This window comes from Aquila chrysaetos, chromosome 8 (genome assembly GCF_900496995.4).
Source record: "Aquila chrysaetos chrysaetos chromosome 8, bAquChr1.4, whole genome shotgun sequence".
Lineage (NCBI taxonomy): Eukaryota > Metazoa > Chordata > Aves > Accipitriformes > Accipitridae > Aquila > Aquila chrysaetos.
The window spans coordinates 44,838,173-44,856,732 of NC_044011.1; the positions used below are offsets into that span (position 1 = coordinate 44,838,173).

General features: G+C 51.5%; 1 protein-coding gene across 6 annotated transcripts in view; it reads left to right on the forward strand.

The window, feature by feature from the left end:
* The window catches only part of SNX19 (sorting nexin 19), a 136,279-nt gene extending 118,120 nt beyond the window's left edge, over window positions 1-18,159 (forward strand). For 5 of the 6 annotated variants that reach the window (XR_003924607.1, XR_005932963.1, XR_003924605.1 and 2 more), the window contains 2 exons: window positions 11,599-11,758; window positions 17,029-18,159. The gene's annotated coding sequence lies outside the window, so the exon portion shown is untranslated. Of the gene's footprint in view, window positions 1-10,085; window positions 10,175-11,598; window positions 11,759-17,028 lie in introns of all 6 variants that reach the window. The other variant, XR_005932964.1, reaches the window with a different exon arrangement.
* The last annotated feature ends 401 nt before the right edge of the window (window positions 18,160-18,560 follow it).

The following is an 18,560-nucleotide window of genomic DNA, read 5'->3' on the forward strand; positions in this document are numbered from 1 at the left end:
TCAGGCCAGAGCTGGGACCGTGTCAATAAAACCGGGAGGAACTGATGTCAGCTCTGTGCAGGATGCAGAGACCGATGCCTCTGCCCTCTCCTCCTGGCGTTGAGCCCCTGGGGCCAGTGGTGCTGAGGCCTCACGCTTCCCACCAGCATGTATTTGGAAATGCAGAAGAAAGAAGAGATTTTGGGGCTGGCGTGGGCTTTTTTTTTTTTTTTTTCTCGGTGGATTCAGCTGACCTGAATGCCTCCCCCCAAATGCAAATCCTGCATGAGCCCAAGTGGTGGGTGTTTTATGAATGAGAGACGAATAGTCATCAAAACAGCAAAAATCAATATTGAAAAGGTGATGAGGGGTGCCAAGTCACCGTTTTGGGATGTAAGAGGCCCAGCTCTGAGGAGGGAATGTATTTTGCTTGCCACTGGGTCATAAGGTTTAAACCCAGGGAAGCTGGGTTTTATTTATCTAAAATTTTATCAAGACTCAGCTTGGGTTTCCTGACTTGATAAGAGCAAGAAGAGAAAAATCAGCTAGGATCAGCAGGAATTAATATGCAACGGTTTTCCACTTCTCATTGCAATGCTGATCTCTTTCAGATTTGGGTCTTTCCAAGAGTGGTGACTAATGTCCTCAGATGGGGTTGTGGCTCAGGATCGTCAGGCTGGTGTTTGAATGTTTCTGTTAGGTGTAAGTGATTTCTTGTGCAACCCACTTGAGTTAAAGTGTATGGTGACAGGGAACGAAGCCTGTTCTCTGCCTCCTCTTAGGAAAGTCCCAGAGAAACGTCGTCTGGCTCTTGGGCCACAGTGAAAGCATTTGCCTATGTCCTCTGACCGGTTTTAAAACAGGAGGAGGCAAAAAAAGGAGTCTGTTTTTCGGTCTGCACTTGCTAAACTCCCATTCAGTAGGTCTTCTTAGCTTTGGTCATTTATTTACTTGTCTACACTGGAGTGCTGGCTGGATCAGAGCGATGCAAGCGTGTTTCTTTAGGGTAGATGAGGACTCAGAATAAAACCCAGAGCTGACCCAGATGTCCAAAGAGGGTCCTGGGGTGCAGCGCGAGCTCCCTTGGGTTTGGGCTCGGTTTGGCCGCGCACCGTTTGGCAGCTGCCTCCCTATGTTTATCTCTTTCTCCGGGGAGAAGGAAGTGGATGCACTTCACATGAAGTGAAGTTACATAAACCGTGGGGGCCGATGGGGATAATTTGGAAATGAAGCGGTCGGTTGCGCTGGCAGCCGGAGGGGGGTCGACTCACACCATTGCTCTTAGGGACCGGGCTGTCTCAGGAGCAAAATGCCATTGGTGCCTACTAATGCGATAAAAACCATCGGTGCTCAGCTGCTAGGAAGAGCAGGGCTTTGGTGTTTGAAAGCAGAGTACCCAACACCAGAGGCAGACCAAGTAGCGAAGCTGAGAACGAGCACAGCTCACTGCACCCAGGGCTCCCCATTTCCAAAGCCCTGGAAAGATTTCCGTGGCGGAAAGGCATCGCACCGCCCACGTTCGGAGGGAGAGGGTCCGGCGTGCACGGCGTGTGTGTCACTGCGGTACCAGGCTGCTTTCCACGTAGCTGGCTTGAAATTTTTGTAAAACCACACGTTTCGTGTGGTTTTGGTGTTTTAGCTAAAAGCATTTGACTGGCGTGGGGGATAAGTGTTTGGGGCTAGAGGTGAAAATTCAGGTGACGGCTGAATTGGGGAAGATGCTGGGGACACAGTGGGGAAGTGCCTCAACCTCCCAGCTCAGTCCTTGCTGCTTTTGGGGTCAGGTCCTGGGAGACACCAGCCTGATGCTCGGGCCTCAAAATAGTCGCATGTGCAACCCCCAGTCAGCATTGCGTAAATGCTCTATGGAAATAACTGGAGTTACCCCAGCGGAAAGCAAGTGAGCAGGACGCTTTGACCCCTCTGCGCTCCACCAGCCTGGCTACGACTTCAAGGGAGCAAAGATCTGGTCGAGGTTTGGTGTTCGTGGTGTCCCATGACTCCGCTGATTCCTGGCTGTAGAAATTAAAAGCCCGGAGGCTCCTCCAGCGTCCTGTGCCGCTGATTCAGAGAGGCGGGGATGGAAAACGCAGGCTTGCTGTCAGGCTGCTCCCTCCGCAGCTGCTGCAGCGAGCAATACTTCAAAGCCCTAAACTCTTGCTTGGTTTGCAAGTGTCTGCTGGGAGAGGCTGTCCTCCCAGCAAAAGCTCTGCTGCCTGAGATGATGGCTGGGATGGAGGGTGGGCACAGTACAGACCCCGAACCTGAAAGCACCCAACCAGCCCCAAATGGGACCACGTAGACTCTTTTCTTAGGTGTAGAAACGCTCTGTGCATGGGGTCTGGCATCTCACGAGCTCGGCACGGTAGCCCTGGTTAGCAGACCCTCGCGCTGCAGGGGCCGTGCAGGCACCGGTCCCTTGCCCCAGGCCAACGCTGCCTTTTGCAGCTTCGTTTTTATGGGCAGCGAGGCCTGAGAGCAGCTCGTTAGCTTCCCTGCTCGCTCGGTTTATATTTGCTGGCTTTTCCCTCCCTATAAAACAAGAATGCACAAGCACAGGCTCTCGCTAAGGGAGCGGGTTCGGGGGCTGGAGGGGAATGACCCTCGCAGGGAGGCTTTGCCACCTCTGCTGCAGAGAGCAAACCTTTCCCTGCCCTCACTAGCTTGTCATGAGGCCCCCATCATAGGAAAGGGGCATTGCACAGGGTCCCAGCAAGGAGGGGGGCCAAACCGGGGAGCGAAGGGCTCTTCCCCTGGGTTTTGCCCTCCTTGCGCACCAAAGGCAGTGTCTGGGTTATCTGCATCTCCCGACAGGTAGTTGGTTTTGAGAGAAACCTCAGAAGCCCTTTAACGGAAGGGTTTGCTCCATCCCCGTTTCAGAGATGGAGAAATGGAGGCGAGAGGCAGAGACAGGACACCCTCACCGTTCCCTGTGGCGCAGGGAGGAGGAGAGAGGAGTTTATCCGATGTCCTTACCGTGCCTGAGCCTTTCCCGCTCGTCCGTGACGCTCTGCCTTCCTGGCCGGAGATGACGGCTCCGGAGTGCAGCACTCAACTCTCTTATCTGCCTGCCCCGTCCTGTTCCCCCGGTGCCAGCTCCGGATCAAACACGAGGAAGCCCAGGGTCCGAGCTATCGCCGCTCTCCTGGGAAGCAGATAGCAAACCGTGTATCTGCTGACGTTCACGGCTCGAAAGGCAGCAGATCTGGCGGGGAGGAAGGAGTTTGCTTCCTGGGGGACAGCCCCCCATCCTCTCCCCCTCTTCCAAATGTGCAGGTGTTCCCCATCCCTGTTGACTTCAGGTTTGGGGTATCCCACAGGTAGGATGTCTCCAATAAGCTGAGCGATATCTGCTTTCACAGCTTTGGGAGGAAGCACAGGTAAAGGTATCTGACATTGGCATTTGGCTGCCAAAAAATGGTGCGACGAGTCCCAGGAGCCCTTGCAAAGAGCAGCTGCCTCCTCCAAGAGCAACGCACGGGAGGTTTCTCGGTGGGACCTGCTGCCACCCGCATCTGTCTCCATCCCACGGCGGTGGTCCTCACGCGGCAAAGCAGTAAGGATGCAGATGTTGGGTATTAAATGCCAGCAGCCGTGCTCAGCTGTTCTCCCAGGCTTGGCCCTGGTAGGAATTAAAGCCCTGCCTTTAACAGCCCTACCAAGCACATTCCCATCCCCACATAACAGCTCACGTATCCCTATAATGCGCTTTACAGCAAAACACCTTTTGGGCGGTCAGCAGGGAAGGGAAGGTTTCCCCTGATGAGTGCTCCCGTAAGAATTTCTGGCTTGGTTAATACATTTTACCTGTCCCCTTCTGATTGGGACCCTTCTGAAAGCCAAGCTGTGATTTTGCCCTTGAGGGAACCTCAGGTTTTTGCATGTTTCCAGGGACTGTATTAAAATGCAAGGCCTTAATGAGAATTATATGGCCAAAGCTAAGAAATCCAGCCTTGCTGCTTTGTTTCCTGAATTATTTTCATTCCAGCTGATGGTATCAGATTGGCAGGTGGTTTGTTTCTTTTTTTATTTTATGAATGAATGTAAGTGTTTTGCAGAAAGGGAGGTGTCAGCTTGGATGCTTTGGTCCTCAGCTTTTAGTGATCATTAATAACGCCTGCAGTGTGAGCCAAAGGTTTGGGATGTAACGGCTTCCTAGTGGAAAAAGTGAGTTTCTTCCAAATCAAAAGGCTTTGCAAAAGTGACACCTTGTTTCTGATATCTTCTTTTCACTTTATTTCCAGCACTTCATTTTGCTCTTGTAAGAAAACTGCCAGTGTAAAGTATTGATGCAGGTCGTTTGCCTTGGTTTAGGTGAGATTTTATATTCAGATACATATTTATAATAGAGATGCCTACTTTTAACAAATGATTAGATACTGAAAGGAAATATTTCTGCCTGGTTAAGAGGGAACAACTGGATGCTGCCCAAAAGGGGCACTGCAGCTACTTGGAACTGAAACGGAAGATGCTGTGAACTCCTTTTAGATCCGGGCCATGCCCAAACTGGGCGAGCACCCCCAGAGATTTGCCATGTCCCCCTCGCCACCCCAAGCCTGGGAAGCGCAGGAGAGGGGGGTACCTGGGGGAGCAGCTCAAAAGGAGGAGCTAGATTCTGCATCGTGCCCACAGGAGCGACGCTCCTGTCCGTGAACTCGTTGCAGCTGCTTGTCTCTACCTTGTGATGAATCCCAGATGATTTCTCAGCCTGAGCTGTACAGTCACTCGTGTTAGATTATAAACTGGAACTTTTACAGGCTGTATGTGGGGTTTGTGGCTTCCTTTCCCTCTCTCGTCTCCAAAGTCCATGATTGTTAATAAATCATCCTCTAGCCTGAGCTGAGTCTTGCTGTTTTAAGTTTAACTAGCTTATTTTTTTGCTGATAAGCCAGACTTTGAATTCTTCCCAAGATCACGGGTTGGGGCCAGTAATATCATGAAGGAGAGACTGTTAATCATGATATATCACATGCCAATGGGAACAGCATTGAGTGCTCACTGCGAGCAGCGCATTTCCCTTATATCAGCATATACAGGCAGAGCACTTGTATCTCGCAGAGTTGGTGGGAGGGAGGAGTCAGGGCTCCCACCAGATATAAATTAGGTTTATTATCGGAGCCAACTCAACGGAGTCGCAGGGCAGAGCTGTAAGTAACGTGCAAAGGGTAAGGGGAAAATAGACACCAATGGCAGGAAAATGTTGTAGTATGCACCTATTTCTTACACTGTATCAGTGCAAACAACTTCTTAAGGCTTTGATCCTGACTTCCCTCCAGATTTCTACTCTTGCACCATCTTCCATCCAAAGAGACCCAAATCAACCCAAGGGTGGGACTGAAGGGTAGACCAAAGCATAGAAAGAACCTGCTACACCCTCTTGTTGTTTCTCTGATTTTTTCTTGCTACCACCCTGTTAGCACATAAATTTCGTTTCTTTGACAGCTCCAGGCAAACACGGTACGTTTTCAGATCCATCATGGTCTGATCCTTGTTTTCCCAGCTAGCATCTGAGCTCCTCTCCCAGTATCACTGTTGACTTTGGCCAGCTGCTCCCACGGCTGTGCCGCTCTGTGGATGTGTCTGCTGAACCCTCCTTCTCCTCAGGGCGCAGACCAGCTCCCATCACATCCCATAGAGACAGAGGTCTCAAAGTTGTGTTCCTGTAGGGTTAACCCTGCAAAGACCAATGTAGCATGCACCGTAGGTCACCCTTATCAGAAGAGGGACCAACCCAGCTCTAGGTAGAGCAGCTCTCTGAGGGGTTTGCACCCAACAGGCTTTACTGGTATGAGGTGGGAGGTGGAGGAGTCCTCCTTGAGGCATGTCATGTGCTAACAGTCTGTGGAAAGAATGGATTAATCAAGATTAAAATTAGTCCTGATGAGAGCAGCCGGGAGAGCTGGTCAGGAGACATGAGACATGTGCGTGGGGTTGTGGTTACCAGCCCCACTCTCTACTGGCTAACGCCTGGTACTGGGCAGCCCAGCTCCTTCCACCCCGATTTGCCTTTGGGTCGGCTGTGAACCCTGAGCCTGACTCATCCTCCCAGCTTAGCCAAAAAACCCCATCCCTTCAGTCCCAGCATCCCCCAGAGAAGCCCCTCCGTGCCGCGTGGTGACGGCACATCTTTTATCTCGCTTGGCCCAGCAGGCCACAAATTCTTGCTCCTTGCAATGGGGGTGGGCAAGGGAGGGAGCATCTTGCTCGGTGCCCCCCCGCTCAGGAGGCAGCTCCCTGCGTCACATGGATCAGCCAGTTTGTTGCGTTGGAAAATTTTTGCTGCTTGTCCAGCTGGGATCTGGAGATCAGCCAGGGTCCCTCCGTGCCTCCGTGGGAAGGCAAGATGGGAAGACACGGTGAAGACACGCTCAGGGCTTTGTTGTCTTCATGGGAATTTGTCTCGCTTTCCCTTTCCTTTTTGTCCTTTTGGGGGGATGTTTTAAACAGCAAGGATGCCATTTTTGTTTTTCTACAGTTCAGAAAGGTCAATGGCTGTGAGCTGACGGCATCCGTCCCGTCCTTGCTGCCTTCTCGCCGAAGCTACCAGCACATGCAGCACCAACACCTTCCCCTTGGCAACTTTTGCGGGAGAAGATCACTTTGGTCGGCAAAGGCTGGGACCACCTCAGAGGTGGGCTGTGCTCCTCCCCAATGAATCATGTTGGCAGGGATGCTGGTAGCATCCTCTGTGGCTCCATGGGATTTGCAGGGCTGATCCATCTTGGTGAGCGCTGACTTCCCTCCCACTCCGCCTCGCTACAGCCATCGCTTTGTGATTGAACTCCCAGGGTGAATCCCCCAAAGAGGGGGAGAGCTTGGTCATGCATCTGCCGATGGATGGATGCGTGTTTACCTTGGCCTTCCCCACCTTGTGGCTGCTGGATAGTTATCTGAGTGATGAATTCATCTGTGCAGGGACCCCCGAATCGTGGGGGCAGAGGAGAAGCATCTATTATAGTGGTTTGGCACAAGGGAGAAGGCGTAACAGAAAGGAGACGGGCGGTGGTTGCACATCAAAGCTGGGCCTCTGCTTTCCTAGCCTATCTCCTAGATTTCATCTGGCCGTGGTGAAACTGCAGGCGTGAGCGGTCTTGCATGTTAGAGGCTCGTGTCTCTGTCTGCAGGGAGAGAAGGGAATTTCTTAATTCTAGCTACGCTGGGCATGTTACTTTCTCCCTTGCCTACCCTGCCAGGGATGATTTTTCATGGGGTGGAGAGCCCCGCTGCAATCACTGGACATGCTTCGGCTCCGGGCCACCACGCTGCCGCAGGGAAATCCAGCAGCTCCCGGCTCGCAGGCTGCGCGGCGGCTGCTGCTGACTTTGCAGATTCCAGCAGCGGGGAGAGGGGAAGAGCTGCGACCCGAGGTCTCATCCACGGCACCTCCTCGTGTGTGTGCGTGTGTCGGTGTGGGACAGTCTCAGGGGCTTGCACAGATCTGACGGCAGGGCAGGATGGAGAAGAAACTGTAAAACCCCCATGAGAAACCTCCTACCTCCTGCGAGGTTTCCTTGCAATAGACACCAGGAGGTTAGCCTGGACCCTTCTGGGGTCCTTCTTCCCCTAAACCACCCAGGACCCTCAGCCCTCTCGGGACTGCAAACCCTTTTGCAGGATCAAGTGACCGAGCACGAAGCAGGAGGTTCACAGAGGGGGACCATGGGTTTTACGTATCGCTATGAGGGTCTATAAGGCACCAGCAGCTCAGAGGATGCACAGGCAGTAATCTCTCTGCCAGCTGAAACCCAAATCGTCCTTAGCAACAGCAGGACAGGTTTGAGATGGCTTTGGCTCAGAAAATAGGTATCATGGTCTGCGAAGGAAAGCTAGGTAGAAAGAGTCCAGGACAGGGATGCCAAGCCACGCACTCACGGGTGGTTAGGTCCCAAAGATGCAGGTAGACATTGCAGGGAGACCTGGACCCCTATCTGTGGTTGAGCGCCGAAAACGAGCCCCCTTTTGTATCTAAACCCAAGAAATCCCAAAATATACCAGCATCCCAAATTGTCTGACAGAGGAGGTGTGGGGAACAGCCTCTTGCCTTGGTTTCGCCCGAGCTGCACGTCCCCAGAGCAGGCTGTGTGACACCCAGGGCCGTCAGAGAAAGCAAACCCCTCCGTCGCCTCGCCTCATCCCTTCGCACTGACAAATGGCAGGGCCGCTGTTGGAAAGGTCAGCAGATCCACCTGGACCTGCTGGAGGCCATCTGGGTGGCACAGCGGTAGGAAGAAAAGCTAAAAATGGGGTCACAGTTCTTCTTCCCCACATCCTCAAAGCTTTCAAAGCGTTCTCCGCAAAAGGGGACCTTTTGCCAGCATTGCGCAGTGCTGGCTCACGTTTTCCTTGAACTTTAGTCCTCCTTTAATCTATGCCACGGTAACCTCCAGGGGAAAGAATGTTGCTGATTCCCGATTTAAGCTGCTGTCAAAACCTTTCAGCTCTGTCTCAGGCCATTGTTCTATGTCCTGTCACCCGCGTTGTCCCCGGGGCAAAGGCAACCGTGTACGTGGATCAGCGAGTCGTCCTCCGTCGGAGCCAACGCTCCCATCTCTGTCCCTGCAGGCTGCCAGCAAAGCGATCTCGCAGATGGGTTGTAAAATTAGCTTCGTCCCCATCGCTTATAGTCCCACAAAAAGCCATGCTGAACTTTCAGTTATTTGTTTGTTTGCTTGTTTTGGCAAGAGGAAAAAGGGTCGAATTTAAGTTTGGGGAAATGCGTCCTTCGTCTCTCATTGTGGCTCTGACTGAAAGAGCTGTTCCCTGCTTCCTTCCCCTATCAGTTAATTAGGCGGTTAATGCAGGAAAGGCAGTTGGACAGCAAAAGGCACAGTCCACGTGTTAAGCGTTATTGCTGCAGTTATTAATAGCCTAACTCTCAGGCAATGTTTCTGGGCAATGCCGGATCCAGGAATCGCGGTTTTGGGGAGCACGTGTTTGCTCGCCCGGCTCTTTCAGGGCGGAGGGGGGTCGAGGTCTGCTTTTGGGGGGCTCTCCCTGCCAGCGCTTGGGCACCTGTTTCTTCCAGCTGATGGAAGTTCGTCCAGCAACTCCATTCCCTCGGGGTGTCGAGCTGGAGGACAGCGTAAACCCGCAGGCACCGGAGCAGGCAGGAATGGAAACTTTCCACCTTTTGGAAAATCGGGAGCGGGGAGGAGAAAGCAGAGGGGGTTCACGGAGGCAAGGAGGGTGCACATGTGTTGTCCAGATTACAGTCACCCAGACCCCCCTCTTTCCAGGAAAGCCCGTCTCTCACCCCAGCCTTCCCAGGCCCCTTTTCGTTGGAAATTCCATCAAGCTGCGTGTAATAATCTCAGCTAGCTCTTTCCTGGAAGAAGCCTTTGCCGTCCCACCCTCCTGCTGCCCTTCCCCACCCCGGAGTGCTGCTTCCAGGGACGCCTCCGGCCCCGCCAGCTCTTCCAAGACCTCTCAAGATCATCTGTTTCATATGAGGCCAGTCGCCTGCAGCCCAGGGTCCATCTCGGCTGGAGCCGGATGGGTTTTAGCAGCAGGGGATGCGATACCGGGCATTGGGACTGGGGTCTCGTTGGGGTATTTTTCCCCGCCTAGGTTTTGGTTTTTTTTTTCTCAGATCCAGATTTATTAACCCCACAGGGTCAAGTCATCTCCGTGTGCTTGTGGGCAGCGGTAAAGCTGTGTTTGCATTCGAGTTGAAGGGCTTGGAAGGGGCCAAGGAAGACAAGTGCTGTATTAAGGACCTTAATTTAACTGCCAGGACAGTTCTGGGTGTGGATAGAGGATCCCTGCTGTGAGAGCATCCTTGAGGGGGTAAAGCAGGTCCTGCTCTCTCTCCAAAGCTCGGAGACAAAACCACAATTTTTAAGCTTCTTTAAGGCATCTGCAGCTGAAGCAGAGTCATCTAAGTGAGGCAAAACCATCTAAAGTACACAAAGGCCCTTCCCAAACTTGCCCTCAGTTGGAGAAATCCTGATTCATATCACCGGTCTTGAATGCTATAGGCGCCCCTGAAAAAACTGGAAGAGAAATTTGATCCCATAAATCTATAAGAACTAAGTTTTGGTGGATTTACTTATTCAAGTACTGTATTTGCGTGTTACACGTTAAACCAGGGTGTCCATGTTCTGCAGACTTGACCAGAAAAGCGGGAATTCAGCCTAGAGGAATGCGTCAACACAAACAAAAGCAGAAAATACGAGACTCCTACAAACTCCCCTCTGTAAGTCTGAATTCACGCGTGCATCCCCTTCCTCCCCAACCCAGGAGTGACCACACTGTATCTCTTGTCTGCACAGCCATCCTCCGCCGGGCAGGACACCCACCGGAGCGTGGTACCACCGTCTTGCCCGAGGCCGGGGATGGCCGTTGTGGTCCAGACAATGGTCGTGGAGCATGAATGGAAAATGATCTCCTGTGTTGGGCTGACAACCGGTTCTCTGTTCCCTGGGCAAGTTCTCAGCTCCTGGGCGAAGGGAGTGCTCCCACCCCAGGCAATCCCAGCTTTGATCTTCCTGCTGGCTGCATTGCTTTTTCTTACTGCTCCTAAATAATTCAGTACATTAAAAAAAAAAAAAAAGAGGAGAGGGAGAACATTCTTTTACAGCACTATTTACTGGTTGCTCTTCAGGAGTCCTCCACAAAGCCTGCTTATAAGAGCACAGCAAGGAAACAGAGAGGACGAAAAGCCCTCTGGTATACCCAGGCTGTCGGACGATGCTCGCTAAAGACTCATGTTTACCTGAAACCATCTCAGCCACCTCTTAGAGTGGTGAGAGCACAAATTCACCCCGAATGTGTGGAGGACAGTGGGCTTTAGCATTTTCATGTGCCACCTTTTGCATGTTGTCAAGAAGCAGAGTATTAGCTGGAGAATACATGTGTATTGGGGGCTATATATGATTGTGGGAGTTCAGGATGAGTTTTTTCCCTAGCTGATGCTATCCCAAAATTGTTATAGACTCTGTCCCCTCCTTACCCAGCCTGCAAACCCCGTATCTGCCTGCCTCTGCATTGCATCCCATGGTGGTGCAGAGCAGGGAACAACCGTGGGAGAGGAGCTGTAAAGAAAATAATCTGGCCTGTTTCTCTGCAAAAGTGCCAGGAGGAAGGGGCTGGGACGAAGGAGATCCGAGTGCTCTTCCACCCGGCCCCTCCGCGGGTCTCACGCGGCTCTCTGGCCATGTTATTCCAGTTTGCACACTGGTGCAGTCTGGCTGACCAGAGCAGGCGGCAGAAGGGTTTGGGGAAAGTTGGGGGGGAGGACAGGATTTTTGCATGACAAAATATGTGAATTGCCAGACCCATTTTCTCAGTTTTTCTGCTTTTGTTTTTTTAAATGTACTTTTGAGGAATGTCCAAACATACAAAACTTTAGCCCAAAAGGAATTTTATCCAAAGAATTTATGAGCAACTTAAAAAGAGAAGGCAGTGAAAAGAAACTGAAAGCCAGATGTAACTACAGCTTTAGATGGCTTTTAGTTTAGTTTCAAATTTTGTAGGGGCTCTGACTGGGAACCGTCGGATTTCTGCAATGTCTGTAATCGGGTATTGAGGCAACTGTGAACTTTTGATCACTTATTTCCTGGTCTTCTGCCCGTCTCCAAAAGTGACTATCTGACCATCTCATTAAACTCTTGCTTTCAGATGCTGGTATGAGGAAGAGAGCAGAAGGAATCAGCGGAAACGCTGGGAAATCCTGGACTCGGGAGCTGCGAAACGCCCCAAGCAGCGCAGAGACCCGCTCCTCTTGAAGGCACGTCCTGGGGGCTTGGCTCCAGAGAAAGAAATCATTCAAAATAAACAGGTAAGCAATGCCTCATGTGTTATACCTCAATACACGCTCATACTCTGGCACGAACCGATCCAGAAGCGCAAGCAAACCTTTGCTTTGCTAAGGAGGGGAAGATCAAGACAGCTATGGGTTGGGGAGGAAAGGTGCAATGCTCACAGCGGGGGCAAGTGGCCTTTGAGGAGGAGGGCAAAGCAGAAAACCACCCACTAGTAACTGGAGCGAGCTCCTGCAACGCAAGCAAGCTGGCAAGTGCTCCTTTGGGGAGGACATCCTCGGCTAAACCTCTGTCAGCCAGGATGGGGACAAGGGACGAGGCTGAGAGCTGCTCAAGGCACAGGATTTCCCCTTTGCGAATAAGGCCTCAGATCTTCTTTAACTGGTACCATTTTGGGGGGTCAGTCCCTGGGGCTGCTGGAGACATCAGTAACAGTGCTACAGTGGGGTGCAAGGATTAAACAGAAAACCTAGGCTAAGCCAGGGTAGAGGAGACACACAGCGCTTCCCTGTGAAATGATAAGGGATAATTAGGACAGGGCAAGACATTAGCACCTACTCGACTTGGCATCGTCTGCCACCCCTTCTCCTTTGCTTTGAAGAAGAGTATGACACCTTGGCAGTATCCCTGGCTAATGGGGGGGTGTTGGTGCACAAGTTGGGGACAAGCAGCCTCCTCCTCTCTTCCCTGCCCTGTACCCCAAGCAGGATCAGGGCCTGGTGCTCTCCAGTGTGTTTAACTTTGCTCTGTGTTTTGCCAGAGGCTGTTATTAAGAAATAAGGCTCTGCCTTTTTATCATTCCTCTGAGCGTCTGTCTGATGTCATTCTGTCTGGCAACCGAGCGATCAAAAGAAGCTCCCCTGGGAGAAATTTCTCAAACAAATAGCCAGTGAGAAAAAAATAATACCCCATTAAATATAATAAAATGCAAAAACCACAGCGTCTCCCTGATAAATGAAAAGGCAGTGTAACCTAGACTCCAAACACAGAAACTTGCGTCCTACTATTCGCCCAGAGCAGGGATGTAGTGTGCCCTGTGCTCACCTGGATGATTATCCTTAATTGAAGCTATTGCAGAGTCTGAGATCACGAGGCTCGACTCCAGGATCTCACAGCGCACACGTTCTGGCCAGCAACACCCACTACCATCACTCCCACCTGTGCAGAGCTTTCGTGTGTCACACCGGCACACTGGGACCTGCAGATCAAGCAGGTTTAGCTCTTCATGTTTTTAAGCAGGTTGGGGGTTTTTTTGCCCTTGGGTAAGGCGTATGTATGCCTGTAAAGCAAATTCTGGCTCTGCTCCTCCATATTCACTACTTCTTGCAGGTTGCAGGGGTGACCAACACTCTGTTGCCAGCCGCTGTGAGCCCCTGGGATGTGTGTAGGCTTCTAGTTTTGGCAGCTCTATTTCGATTTGTGCAGTGCCGGTAGAGTCCTAAGAGACATGCTCACCAAAATGGGTAAGACCAAAGGAAGTTAATGCAACCTGATGCAAAGCTTCATCCCTCCTCAGATTAGGGAAAGAGTCCCCTGAATGCCGCAACGCTTCATGGCCATGTTTTTGAAAGGAAAATGACCAGTGACTTGACTCTGGTTTTGGAAAACAAAGATAGGAGGAATGGGTTTTAATCTGTCAGAGCAGAGCGTTTGAAGAGGAGCTGTCATGGAAGGGAGCGTATGCACTGATGAAAAGCCGCCCATTTGAGCTGGATCCCAGCTGAATTATCTTGGATCCATCACTCACACATCTGTAGCTGTGATCCTCCTTTCCAAGCTGCTTCTCCTCGGAGCACTTTGCAGAGGTCATTCCTCTTTGCAAGCCTCATTCCCTCTTGCCTTGCAAATCTCTCTGCCATTTTCTTCCCTCCTGTTGGGAGGTTTCGGGGCCTTCAGCAGAGCCTCTCTCCTCCTTTTCCCTAACAAAACCGCCTGCTCTTTGCTCAGCTTTGCTGGGAAACTTCCCACGAGCAGCTCTGCCCACCGACAGCCGTAAAAAACAGGTCCATTTTCATCATAGGGTCCCGAAACGGCAAGTGGAGCTCGCTCTCGCTGACAGCCTGAGGCTGGGGAGAACATCCCGCAGCCCCAAAATGAGGCGTCAGTGGTTTCTTTGCGGTTTCGCAGGGTCACTGCTGCAAGGCTGAGATGAAATCCAGCGCAGAAGCTTCCCAGGGAGCAGCTCCGGCAAATCTAGGAGAGGGTGTCGAGAAGTACCTCCAACTCTAATGAGCGTTCGCGAAATACGGCAGGGTTGTACCAAAAGAATCCCTGCTGCCTGCAGGATCTCAACCCCGGTCCAGGGCTGTCACGCTGGGGCTGGGGTCTCGTGGGTTAGGGTAGTGCCAGGGGTTGCAGCAATCTCAGGGCACACATCCGCTGTTTCCATTTTTTCCCAGGGTGGGAAAACCTTTGGAAATTCCTGGGAAATTTCTTTTTTTTTCCTGCTGCTTGAGGCCAGTTTCCTTCCTTGCAGATTGCAGGGTCCCAGGCAATAAAAACAGCAACTTGCCAGCTAGAACAAACTGCCCTTCCAGGTCTTTCAGCCATTTCACAGGGGGGTCACCGCTTCACGCCTTCCCAGGACAGCACTGTGCGTCCCCTCCCACCAGATGTTTCCTTTGCAGTGAGAGGGGAAACTGAGGCACAGACCTGACCTTTTCTCTTGAAGAAGGAGACCTTCTCCAGACCTCTGCACGATCTGAAGAGGTGGGGCAAATAGCCCCATGTGCCAAATAGGGGACTTGCTGCACTTATGTGGTCAGAGTCAGGGCAGAAGTGAGACTGGCTGCAATCAGAGCGATGAAGAGGTAAATTTAGTTCAAGCTAAACCAGTGCATGCATTATATGTTCGCTGTGGGAACAGAGGAGTGTGGATAAATGACAATTTTGGCACACTTGTGCTCCACTTCTTGTCGCTGCCTCAGTTTCCCCTCGAACAGAGATTTTCTCTGTCGTCATCTGCGCTGTGGGATCCTACACAAATCTCCATTTCCAGCCCTCTTAGGTGTGACCCTCACCCCCAAGCTTCCCAGTCAAACCCTTTTGGTTCTCTCTTAAAGGGGCCGGTGTCTCTCACGCTTGGCTGGGGGAGCTGCAAGGTTTTTCAATCATCTGCTAATGATAGGAAAGCAACGTTTATTCCCTCTCTCCCCCGGTCTTGGCAGGAAAGGTGGAATGTGGATCGTGAGAGGTGCAGCCACCTTTCAGGCCAACAGCTGCTTTGGGGGATGGGTTAGATAAATGTGCAGGATTTCCAATCAGCCCTACACATCCCAGCCAGAAGACTTCACCGGAGCACGGGTGCGGGGGAATGGCTGACTCTAATAATGCCGCATTCATCTCGGGTGATCCCGGCTCGCAAATCCACCGCAAAGGCGCAGCTTGGCAGTTTAGGATGCGAAAGGAGATGGCAGAGATAAAACCAGGTCAGCTTGCTTTGGAAAGAGCTGAAACGCAGAGGGATCTTCTCCAAGACATCTTTTGCTGCTTTTGGATGCTAGGACTGTCCCTGCGGGAGGAACCAACCCCGCTTCGAAGCACTTGCACGCAAGGCGAGACCGAGGTGTGTTTTTTCCCCCCGCGCCTCGTGAAGGGGGAACGGAGGAATGGCAGGGCTGCAGCCCCGGCTCACGCGGGGAGGGACGCAGCAAGCTCAGGAATGAAACTTTCCGGGTTCTTTCCCATCAACCTGTCGCTGTTACGCGCTTGGCCGGCCGGCCGCTTTCCACGATGGCGATGGGACGCCTGAGCAGCGGAGGGGTCACCCCAAAGCATTCATCGAAAGGAGATGGCACCCAAGGAAGGAGGATTCGCAGCCATCGGCTCACCGTGGGCAGGCTGGAGAAGAGCCATGTCTTTGGACAGACGGACGGACTCTGCTCGCCGCCTGGCAGCCCAGGACCATCTCCAAATGACTTTCCGGCCACAAGCCGTGTCACTGAAGCATCTCTGCCACCGTCGCGATGTGCGACGAGGTGTTACCGCTTAGCGGGTGGACAACCTCACCCATCAAGAGGAGATCTTGTGGGAAGTTTGGATTTCTTCTTCTTCTTCTTTTCCCTCTCTCCTCTCCCCTCCAGCCACCCCCTCCCTGCTTCCCACCCACCCGCCCAATTTCATGTGCGGTGGGAAAGGAAACAGCCCCGGGGAAACACACTGGTCTGAATTTCCATCTGGGCACAGTATAACACAGACCTGGGAATGGCCAGGCACGCTATGATCTTCCACTCTCCAAAATCAAAGCAAGGCAAAAGCTGTCTCTCCTTTTTCCCTCTTGCTAGAGGCTAGAAATCCCATCAAAATCCTAAGTGTATCATTCCAGTGGGAGATTTATACTGCGGGAAGGGGCAGAATTGGTTATTTGATGATTGGGTTGGGTTTTTTTTTAAAAGTCCTTAATATCTCCCTTCCCTCCTTCACTGTACAGCACAAATCCCCTTTCCAACACATGCACAAGAGCAGAGCTGAACCGTTCACACAGAAAACAGGTGATAAATCACAGGGCAATTGATTCAAACCATTCCAGGGAATGGGAAACACATGGACGGTCTTTCTAATTAACTGTTTGATATGGCTGCGGTGAGTTTGGGTGTAGTTTCCAATGTTTTGCATTTGGCTTGTCTCAGCCTTCTCCATGGTAACTGCAGTTTACCGGAAAGTGAGAAAATCCTGCATTCGAGAGAGCTGAAGTGACTTGGTACAGTTCAGCTCAACCACAATAAAAAAAGCAAAAAAAAACCCCCGTAAATACGCTGTATCCTCTGTGGGAACGTTCCCTTCTCTTTCTCTTTCCAGCTGGAAAAACAAAACAAAATAAAATGTCCTTCTGCTTTATCTGTAAATCTCCACTTTCTGGTGGGTTACAGAGCGCTCGGACCTGTTGCCCTCTGAGACACACGCTGAGGTTTGCAGGTCGGGGCGAATTCCCTCTGCCAGCTCTCCCACCTGTACATAAATGCCAACTGAGGTACCCAAACAGCCCCTCTGTCACCTCTTCTCGGTCAAACTGCCCACCAAAAACCCCAAGAAGTGGCAGGCTGCAGGTGTGCCAAGATCCCTTTCCACCCGTACTGCTCAACACGTCATGTCTCATGCAAGACCCATCTACGGGTTTCTTTTTATTCGCACGGTGGCATCTTGCACCAAAGTGTCACCGTCTGGGTCTGGGGTTGCAGAGTGCTACCCCCAGCGGGGCAGAGGGGGCTCAAGGTACGCATTGCACGCACTTAGCCCCGATTTATGCTGTCAAAGTAACCAAGCCTTTTAATTCTTGCTTAATTCACAGCGATTCTTCGATTCAAGAAGCTCTGTTAAGGACACAAAATGCTCCAAGAGGTGGCTGCATGTTTTGGAAGAGGAGCAAGCCCAGCCTTGCAGGACGTGCAAAGACATTAAACCTGCGTGCTTCTCCCATGGGAGACGGGAGCTGAGCAGGTATCCGTGGGACAAACCCTGGGAGGCATCCCACCACCTGAAAGAGGAGCTGCTTTGGGGACCCCCACAGCACCGAAAAAGGGATGGAGCTGACCTGGAGGAGTTAGAGGTGATGCGGGGCACAAGGAGTGGGTGCTGCGATAGCTGCCAAAAGTACTTTGCAAATAACAGGAGGATGGGGAAGGGTGGGCTGGGGAGGACGGAGATCTGCCAGGGCCACCTGAGTCACTCTGGACGGGGTTAGCAAGATGCCCTGGGGACACTCACCCCGAACCTATTCAAGCCCAGCATGCCCTGCCGACATCTCCAGAGTAGCCAGCGCATTAAAATGTAATTTAAAAAGGAATAAAGGTTTAATCCATCTGTGTTTGAAAACAGTCTTTTCCCATATCCTGCTTTTGGCATGTCCTCCCAGATGGGGCATTGCACCTCGCTCCGTAGCACGGGCACAGCTGCTGCGGCCGGGGAGGTGAGCGCGACGCCGGCACCGAGCGGCAAACGAGGTTGGGATGTTAATATTTTATTTTTTATTGGCTTTTTTTTTCTCCCCCCCCCCCCCCCCCCCCCCCCGATTTTACCCTTTCTGCACCACGACTCCCTGGGGCCCCGGTGGAACATCTGGCCAAGCCACTTCTGGTTCCATTTATTGGCAGATAATTTATTTGCAGATCAGCAGGGAAAAGTGACCCATTTACTGGAGGTATATTGGTTGACCCTTTGGTGATGCTTGCTTGATCACAGGTTCGTTAGGTGGTTGGGGCCTGATCCAGACCCAAGGAAGTCAAATGCAGATCTCCCCTTTAAGATCCAGGGCTGTTAGATCTTGGTCCAAAAACACTGGGGGAAATTAGTCAAATAAATGCTCTGTGAATATTATTACATATTATTCATTCTCTGGGAATATTTTAAAGTATTATTCACTCTTTGTGCATATTATTAAAGCAGCTCCCACTCAAAGAAGGAAATTAAATTGTAAAAACCAGTGTTTCTCGCTGTCCTTTTATCTTTTATGCTCTTTTTCCCCACCATCCCTTTCTTCCAACCTTTGTTTTTGGCAGTCTACAAGCTCAGGATAAGGCAGAAGCATCCCAGGTCCCAGCGCACGAGCGGTTTAATGCAGGGACGGTCTTCTGGATCCGTGCTTTCACAGCACCTATGGCTGCAAGGGCTTGCCTGTCATCCTCCCTACTGCTTATTTGTATTGTAGCAGTAAGCTCAACTCATTGCATCTGAAAGGTGTCAACAGGCTAATACTCCCTTGTCAGCAGACTCTTCGAAGCTCTCTTAAGCCCTTCCAATGGCCATGGATCCTATTCAAATTCTGTTCCCCACGTTTGGCTAAAATTATCCAGCTTTCAAAAATATAAATTATTTTTTTTTAAC